This window comes from Amblyomma maculatum, chromosome 1, assembly GCF_055883805.1.
Source record: "Amblyomma maculatum isolate TAMU_Amacu chromosome 1, ASM5588380v1, whole genome shotgun sequence".
NCBI lineage: Eukaryota > Metazoa > Arthropoda > Arachnida > Ixodida > Ixodidae > Amblyomma > Amblyomma maculatum.
This window is the reverse complement of record NC_139344.1, coordinates 493,481,465-493,490,971: the sequence shown is the minus strand read 5'-3', so window position 1 is coordinate 493,490,971 and position 9,507 is coordinate 493,481,465. Positions and strand designations below refer to the sequence as shown.

Here is a 9,507-nt window from a genome sequence, read left to right as displayed (position 1 = left end):
ATCGTCCCGGAAGCCACGGGACATGCGCACACAGTCGGCTTCTGGGGGAGAGGAGGTCGCCCTTCTTTCCAGTGGTGGCTATAAAACCAGCGTGCAATAAAGCACGAAGGCTCCTTTTCCCTGCAACCGTGTTGTCATGTTCTATGGACTGTGACAGCCGATACATGTATCGGTAGCTAAGTCATCGTCCCGGAAGCCACGGGACATGCGCACACAGTCGGCTTCTGGGGGAGAGGAGGTCGCCCTTCTTTCCAGTGGTGGCTATAAAACCAGCGCGCAATAAAGCACGAAGGCTCCTTTTCCCTGCAACCGTGTTGTCATGTTCTATGGACTGTGACAGCCGATACATGTATCGGTGGCTAAGTCATCGTCCCGGAAGCCACGGGACATACGCACACAGTCGGCTTCTGGGGGAGAGGAGGTCGCCCTTCTTTACAGTGGTGGCTATAAAACCAGCGCGCAATAAAGCACGAAGGCTCCTTTTCCCTGCAACCCTGCAACGCTCTCAGCATGCAAAACTGAGACGGTCTAAGACATCGTGAAGTCGGCAGCAGGTATTGCGGCGGCTGACGCAAGATATGATATCGTCCTTCTGAATCAGAAGCAAAACACTATTCTAGTAGGCACAGACAGCTCTGAACGGGTGCGGAAGTATATGAATATTGGGCATCTCACTTTAGGGACGGAAAAACTTGAAACGTTTGCATATCTTGTGACGCCGGATGGACACGGCAAAGGAGTCATTCACGGAGTTCCGGTGACTCACACGATTGAACGGGTGCGTGAGAACCTGACCAACAAGCACAACCCTGAGATTGTCGGGGTTAGAAGATGAGGAAAAGACTCCGGCTCTATTCTGCTGCTCTTCGCAGATGAAAAGGTGCCATATTGGATCTATTACGCGAGCACCCCCTTTCGGTGGTGCCTATTATGCAAGAAAAAATACGAAGTGTGTTTCAAGTGTGGCCAGCTCGGACATCGCGCCGATGTCTACCCGAACGCAGGCGTGGTCAAATGTCGAGGATGTGGCATGGACAACCCAACGCCAGACCACTCGTGTGAACTTAAGTGTGCTCTTTGTGACAACGGACATGAACTGGAACACAAAAAGTGCCGTGAGATGTATAGGATTCCTTACATACTCAAAAAACGCCAGTGGGAGAAGAAGACCCAAGACAAGACGGCAAATTCATCAGAGAATACATCAAACCGGCGGAGCCGACCATGGAGGACGAGGGCTATCGCGGCCGCTCGGTCTCCTTCCCTCGTCTCGGGTCACGGGGCCACTACAGCTCTAGGGGCCGTTCAAGATCCAAGACCCACTCTGGTTCCAGGACCGGGTCCCAGTCCAGGGGCCGCTTGAGCTCCCGAGGGCGATCACCGTCTGTGTCTTCAGCGAAGAACAAGACAGCAGCCGACCATAATGAGGTGAGCTGGGTAGGTAGATCCTCCCAAAATAATTTGGATAAGGGGCAGATGAGCTCCTCCAATCGAGAGATGGTTGAGACCCTTACTGACACCGTAAGTCAACTTACTAAAAAAAGACAGAACAGTTAGAGAAGGAAAATTCAGAACTCCGGAAGATGGGGCAAACACGGCTTACTCAACAACCAAAGATAACGCATGCACTGGTGGAGGCAGCGGCCGGTGTCAGTGATGCCTCGGTGGCGTCACCATCGCTTCCCCCGCCTACAAAAAAGAGGACGTGTAATAACACGCTCGCAGAGGTATGCAGGAGGCTAGAGGACAAAGTTGACGCCCAGGTTCAGGCCTCAGATAACAAAATTCAGGCACAAATTCAGTCCATCTTTAACATTGTTCAGGAAATCACTACAGAAACCAAAAGGCTAGGAAACGAGCTGTTAGCTATGAATGCGTGGCGGCAGGCCGTAGAGAATAAGACAGACGCTATTACGATAACCAGGCAACATAAGGACAATAGATATACGCTCTGGCAGTAGAACTGTCGGGGATACCACCGGAAGCGAGCAGTTCTTCAACAACTCCTCATTGGTAAAGACTGCCCGGACGTGATCGCTCTTCAGGAAACTGGGGGGATTGCAAAATTATCAGGCTATCAATCTTTTAATACCTCTGGCGAGAAGGCGGGAGTTACCACCCTCGTCAAAAGGAACAACGGCTATTGCGCATGACACGGGGATCAGTCACGTAGAGCACGTTCTTCTAGAACTCATTCAGAATAATAAAATTAGGACCAGCCTATTTGTGCTGAATATATACAGCAGTCCAAAGCAAAGAAAGACTCGCTTCGGGTCGCTTCTTCAAAAAACTCTACGCATTGCTAACAAACAAGCGGTGGTGGTAATGGGGGACTTCAACGCCCATCATGCTGCTTGGGGGTACCAGAGAGAATGTGTCAAGGGTAGAGAGCTCTGGCTCGATATGCAACAAGGGGCCTTCACCCTACTTACGGACCCTCAGTCTCCCACTAGAACGGAAAATAGCGTCAGTACGGACACATTTCCGGACATCAGCCTTGTTAAGAACGTCGGCAGCGCAAACTGGATTAACACTGAAGAAATCACTTTATTTTGGAAACGGTAATTACTGCTGGGCCCTATAAACGCCCAGGCCGACATCACTCACTCGTCGAGTGGGACGCCTTCCGAAAAATCCGGGAACAGAGTGCTAACACCACAGAAATTGATGACATTGAGGAGCGGATAAGGCAGCTCCAATTGGACGCTCGTAAAGCGACCAAGACTGTGGCGGAAGACACAGGCCTAGAAACAATGGACACCCACCTCCTCCATATGTGGCAAGCCAAAACCAGTATGGAAAAGCGACTTAAAAGTCAAAAGTGGAATCGTAACCTTCGCAGAAGGATAGCAAGGCACAACAAAGAGATAGAGGAATATGCGCTCAAACTTTCTAGGCAAAACTGGGAATCGCTATGCGACAAAATGGACGGGAATATAAGTCTGGCCCGCACATGAAGTTTACTCAGATACCTACTAGACCCTGACGGATGTAAAACGGCCCAGAGGCAAAACCTCCAAAAGATCCAGCATAAACATGAGGGCACAGAGCAAGAGCTGCTCGATGAGATTCGATCTAAGTACATAGGGGACACCGAGAAGGTACCTCTGCATGGTTACTGTGGGAAATCCAACGATCGCTTGGACGAACCCATTACTGATTTCGAAGTGCGAGCAGAGCTCGCTAGATTAAATACTAATTCAGCGCCCGGGCCGGATGGGGTAAGCAACAAATTGCTCAGAAATCTCGACAACAACTCTATAACAGCACTTACTGCCTACATGCAGAAATGTTGGGAGGCGCGTGAGATTCCTAAGCAGTGGAAGTCGGCTAAGGTGGTACTTATTTCTAAACCGGGGAAACCTCTGTCGATCGAGAATCTAAGGCCTATATCCCTAACCTCCTGTGCAGGGAAATTGATGGAGCATGTAGTGCAGACACGTCACAACAGCTACATGGAAGACCACCATCTTTATCCTATCTCCATGGTGGGATTCAGGTCTCATCCCTCAATGCAGGACGTGATGCTGCAACTAAAACATAAAATTCTGGACTCACAAACGCGGGACACGAAGGTCATCCTGGGTCTTGACCGGGCGAAGGCTTTCGATAACGTCAAGCACAAGGCGATCCTGGATAATCTCAGCCTCCTGGGAGTAGGCCCGAAAACCTACAACTATGTTAAAGTTTCCTTTCCGACAGAGTGGCCCAAATTAACTTCGGGGAAAGTAAATCAGACTACATAGAGCTAGGTAGCAAGGGGACCCCGCAGGGATCTGTACTGTCCCCGCTTCTATTCAACGTGGCCATGATCGGGCTTCTTAGCAAACTAGCAACGATTGAAGGTCTCAGTCATTGCATGTATGCGGATGACATAACTATGTGGATTGGCAAAGGAACCGACGGTAAAATAGAGGAGACTCTCCAAATGGCCATAGGAGAAGTTGAAAAGTACGTAAATGATAGGGGACTTAGGTGCTCCCCGCAAAAATCGGAAATGCTTTTTACCAAAGAGGAAATCACGGTCGGATCCCCCGCGGATATCTCTTAAGGCTCAGGGACTTAATATCTCGACGGTGGACAGGATTAGAGTCTTGGTTGGTTTGTGGGGTTTAACGTCCCAAAAGGATTTGAGTCTTAGGGCTGTACATTCAAAACAACGGTTTCAATGGAGAAACAATAAAAAAGTTTGAGATATGCGCGCAACAGACTATACGGCTCATCCGCAGAATCGCAAATAGGTGCTATGGCATGAAAGAAACGAATTTAATCAGATTAGTTCAAGCCTTTGTCATAAGTAAGATTGCTTACGTAGCTCCTTTCCTTAATCTGAAGGCAGTGGAGAAGTCCAAGCTGGAAGGGATCATTCGCAGAAGAGTCAAGCAGGCGCTGGGTTTACCAATTCGGATCCCCACCGCAAAACTTTTAGAACTAGGTCTTCACAACACACTGGATGAAATTGTGGAAAGCGTGACAATCTCTCAGTACGAAAGGCTGTCGGGAAGCATTACAGGCAGGAAAATTCTAGCGAAACTAGGAATAAATTACGAGTCAGCGAGGTCCGAAAGTGGACATGCTTAAGAACGTGCGCGATAGGCTGATGATCCCACCACTACCGAAAAACATGCATCCCGTCCACCACAAGGATCGCAGAGAGAAACGGGCTGAAGCCCTCGGCAAATGTTTTAAAAACTATCTGATAGAAGACGTGGCCTACGTGGAATTCAGCTAATTGCGGGAAGGGGAGAATAATGATAGCGGTAGCTAGCGCCGAGACATATCTCCGAGCCGGCGCCTCGATCACGACGGGCAGTCCCGAAATTGCAGAAGAAGCCGCCATCGCACTTGCAATAGTCGGCACGGATGCGTCAACGATAGTCAGTGACTCAAAGGTAGCAGTGATGAACTTTGCCAAGGGGAGGGTCTCCCCTCTGACGAACAGAATCCTGCGGACTGCAAGGGACGACCGCAAAATTCGCATAGTCTGGACACCTGCACACGCATCCCTGGCTGGAAATGAAGCAGCTCACGAACTGGCTCGAGGTCTTGCTTTCCGAGCCAGTGGCTATACCGAGCGCTTCGCAGACAGGGATCGTCTTGTGTGTTGCAGAGAGATCACACAACATTATAGGCTTAATCAAATGAAGTACCCCGCCGCTGATAAATCATTGACAGAGTCAGGCCACCTCTTGGCGCCGTCTCCAAACTTATACGTTTCCGAACCCGGTTATGTGTAGTCGTTATTATCCGGAACAATATTCAAACGAGTGTAAGCAATGTAAGGCCAAAGCAGACCTCAACCATATTCTCTGGAAATGCCCTTTTGCCCCCCTGGAGGGACAAAAAATAGTCACTTGAACAATGGAAGCCTCTCCTACTCAGCTCCGATCCGGAGACTCAAACAAAAGTCGTCCAACTGGCCGAAGACGCCGCCAGGAGCCAAGACCTTCTGGCCGTCGTTTAGGCGAGGGGCCTATATGCCCTTCAGACTGTTTGCAATAAACGTTTTACAACCAAAAAAATCCAGGTCTATAAACACTACACGCATTTTTTGACGCAAACCGCATCAAAATCGAACCAGTCTTGGCTGAGAAAAGTCCTTTATTTACATTCACATGGGAGGCTTAAGCCTATTTGCAATTCGACATTGACTCATATTCCAAGAACTGGGCCATCGAGTGAACAAAAAATACTACCAGAAGATTCCTAAGACATTAGCGAAGACTAAACAACAAAAAGAAATCACCGGAATAGCCCAATTGTAAAATTACAAGCCTTCGAACACCTTGGGCGGCAGCGGCTTCCCTGACCATGGGCGCGGCCATCTTGCTGTAAGAGCAAATTCTGGCAAAAACGGCAATAACTTGGAATCTACCCATCCGATTTTCAAGTTCAACCACTCATTTTGAAAAGGAAAATATGGAGAACCCTGCTGCAGAGTTTTTGTGTGCATAGGATTTTTCGTGGTTGAGAAACGAAGCCAGTGACGCAAAACCCAAGGTTTTCCATGTACGGGGTTGCCAGACCAGCAGTAGATTCCACTAAAGTTGAATTTTGAAAGAAAACGCTTAAACTTCAGTTGCGAGTTCAGCGCCCATCGTGTTTGTTCTTCACCGCCGTCCACGTCTGTAGCGCTGTTTTTCCATCATGATACCAATATCAAGAGGAAAAGGACCAAGAAAGGACATCAAACAATGAACAACGAAAAAAAGAAAAAACAAGAGAGAACCAACAGCACACAAAAGCCTCAAACGAAGAGGACAGTGAGGGTCAGAACAACCAACAATGGAGGTCTGGAGAAGAGGAATGGCACTCAGTAAAAGACGATCAGCCAGTGAATCAGGAAAAGTTCCATGAGCCTCTCAGCAAACCACCAAATCGAGCCGAAACTCTTAGGAAGAGCAACGCAAGCGTCGCAAGCGGCACAAGCGACAAAGTACCTCATGGAGAGAAGATATAAAGACCATTACCAAAAAAATGGCAAAGAGCAACCAGTGCATCATGAGAGCCCTCTGTAAGATCTCAGTCATTCGGAGGGAGATGAGACAACGGCAAACCTGCTCGACGCCGTCGTGAAAGAAGTGTCAAAACTAAAGTCGATGTTACTTGAAGCAACGCATGAAAATCAGTTTCCAAACGGGCAGATTGAGGGGCTGCAAAGACCAACTCCCCCTCAGAGTTATGTAGAGGCCACACAAAAACCTGTGGAAAAACCAGGAATGAAAAGGCAAATGCAAGAAACAACTGCAGTCATCGTCACATCAAAAACCTTGACGAGAAAAAAAATCATGGACGTCCTAAAGAAAGAAATCGACCCAACTGAACTGAAGATAAAGGATACCACGTTGAGGCCGGGCAGAGAAGGAGTGGTTATCACGTCAACGGACGCAGATTCCCTCGACCGGTTGAAAAACTACGTCGAAGAAAAAGAAAAGCTGAAGAACTTGGACATAAAGAAGCCCAAGGGACGGGACGTCGCCTCGAGCTGAAACTAGTTGGCATCGACGAAGGCATACCGCAGGAAGAAGTGGTAAACAAGATCATCTTCCAAAACGACCTCAAATGCAACCCCGAGGACATCGGACTGAAAGAACAGTAACACGTTCGCAAGGGCACCACAGTCATTCTAGCGGTCAATAAGAATGGATACCAAGAACTTCGAGACAGGCGGACACTGAATCTTGGCTGGGTAAGAACCTCTTCACTGAGCAAGAGGTATTGTCTGTTCTTAAATCCATTTCTAAAAGCTCTGCTCCGGGCCCGGATGGCATCTCTTTTTCAGAAATTTCTAAAATCCCCATCCCGATCTTAACTGCTATCCTTAATACCTGGTTCTCCTTTGGGGTTCTCTCGTTGGAACTTGAGTCGTACTGTGCTCATCCCTAAATGCCCTCGACCCCGAGGTGCTTCAGACTTACACCCTATTTCTATCTCCCCAGCATTCTATCGAATCTTTTCTAAACTTCTTCTCGCACGTCTCGAATCACCTAACACATTCAACTCCTTTCAATCAGGTTTTTCGGAGGACCGCTCTACTTCCACCAACCTTTTGCTCCTTCAGGCACTTATGAAACACCTTAAGTCAAAACGGCCATTTTTTCCAGTAAGCCTAGATCTCCGCAAGGCTTTTGATTCCGTTTGCCATGATGCCATCTTTTCAGCTCTTGCATCCAAGCAAGTCTTCTTTAAAATCCAGCTACTATTACTTGAAATGTACACTAATTGTACGACTAAGTTCTGGAGTTCAGGCCGTACGAATAATGTCAAAGTTCCTTTAAAAAGAGGCATCAGCAAGGAGACCCTCTTTCCCCTTTTTTGTTAAATCTTGTTATCGACCCTTTACTCCAACAACTAAACTCCATTCCAGCCGGAGTGCACCTGGACGACACTTCTTTGCCAGCTCTAGCATTTGCCGATGATCTGCTTTTGAATTCCAACAGCCTTGAAGGCCTCAAGGCACTCATCAGCCATACCTCTGATTATCTTTCCAATGTCAACTTAGAAATCAATCCAACAAAAACACAATACTTTGGTTGGCGAGTGGATCACCAAAAGAAATGATTTAATTACAATCTTCCGGATATTTCTATTAACGACTATGTAACCCATAGTAACGAATTAAATCAACCAGTAAAGTATTTGGGCCTATCTTTGACAATAAGTGTCCATTAGTTGAGTCAGAGAAGGCCCGTGCATTGCTGGATCTTGTTTCCAAAACCTCACTGAAACCTTTTCAGAAGCTTAATTGCTGGAGACAACTGGTTTTACCCGCATTTCTATATGGTTGTTCTAACACCTTACTAGTGAAACAGGAAGCTTGTCGCCTTGACAAGCTTATTTGCCTTAAGGTTAAGCGCACTTTACACCTTCCACTCGGCTTTCCTAACTCCCACGTCTGGTTACCTACCAAATGTGGTGGTTTAGGTTTCATCTGTCTTGAGAAAACAGCACAATCCGTTCAACTTAAATCCCTCAATAGAATGCTTCGCCTGAACGAACCCTTTGTTTTCAGATTGTTTGATCTTGAGCTGGAATCCCATTATCGCCACCTAAATGAGTTATTTGACATTCCAGATGGCAACACTAGTGCTAAGTCTGTTGAAGCTGCACTAAAGTGGGGTGGCGATAAATGATGGAACAATTATAGCACTCGATATGAAAATAAAGTTCTGTTCACCCACCAGCAGCAAGCCCAGGCAAACACCTGGCTTGGGTACAACTCGAAACTCTTGTGCGATGGAGATAGAATTAGAGCTCTTCGCCTCAGAACGAATCTGTATCCAACCTGGTCTTTAACCAATAAACAAAGTTCCGATCCCACTGCTCAACTCTGTCGTAGGTGTGGCCTTCGCAAAGAAACATCCTTCCATATCTTGCAGGAATGCGAGTCAATTGACCTCCCCCATAAAGAACGCCACAACTACATCGCTTGGCTGACCAAAGAGAAGCTCCCGAATGCAACAGTCCGAGAAGAGCCAGTCTTCACCACCAGCTCAAGCACCCGCCTTAAACCGGATCTCGTTGTTGAAATGCCCCATGAAACCCTCATTGTCGATGTCGCTGTGGCATGGGATGCCAATGAGGGCGTCCTTACCAGCAAATGTAGAGACAAAATAAATGGGATGCCAATGAGGGCGTCCCTACCAGCAAATGTAGAGACAAAATAAAGAAATATTCGACTCTACGTTCTAAATTTACAACTGCCAAGAAATTCCAAGTATTTGGTATGGCGTTTGGAGCGAGAGGTATGCTTTGCCCTGCTACAAGTGAAGCAGGCAAAGCCCTGGGACTCGCCAAATTTGACCTGATCTGGCTTTCCTCCCGTGTCCTTCTGGGAAGCCTCATCTGCCTTCAAAGGTTTACTAAGAAAACGATCTGCAGCGCGCGCGACTGCAAGGGCATGGGGGGGGCTCTCTAATTCTTTTTTTTTTCTCCTATTTTCCTTGTTCCGGCTTGCGTTGGGTTCTTTTCCTCTTTATTCCTTAGTGTATTAGTCGGCCGCTACTT

General features: G+C 47.6%; 1 pseudogene; it reads left to right on the top strand.

Annotated features, from left to right (window-relative positions):
* Positions 1-4,251: 4,251 nt before the first annotated feature.
* LOC146210265 (uncharacterized) lies at positions 4,252-5,627 on the top strand (annotated as a pseudogene).
* Positions 5,628-9,507: the final 3,880 nt, after the last annotated feature.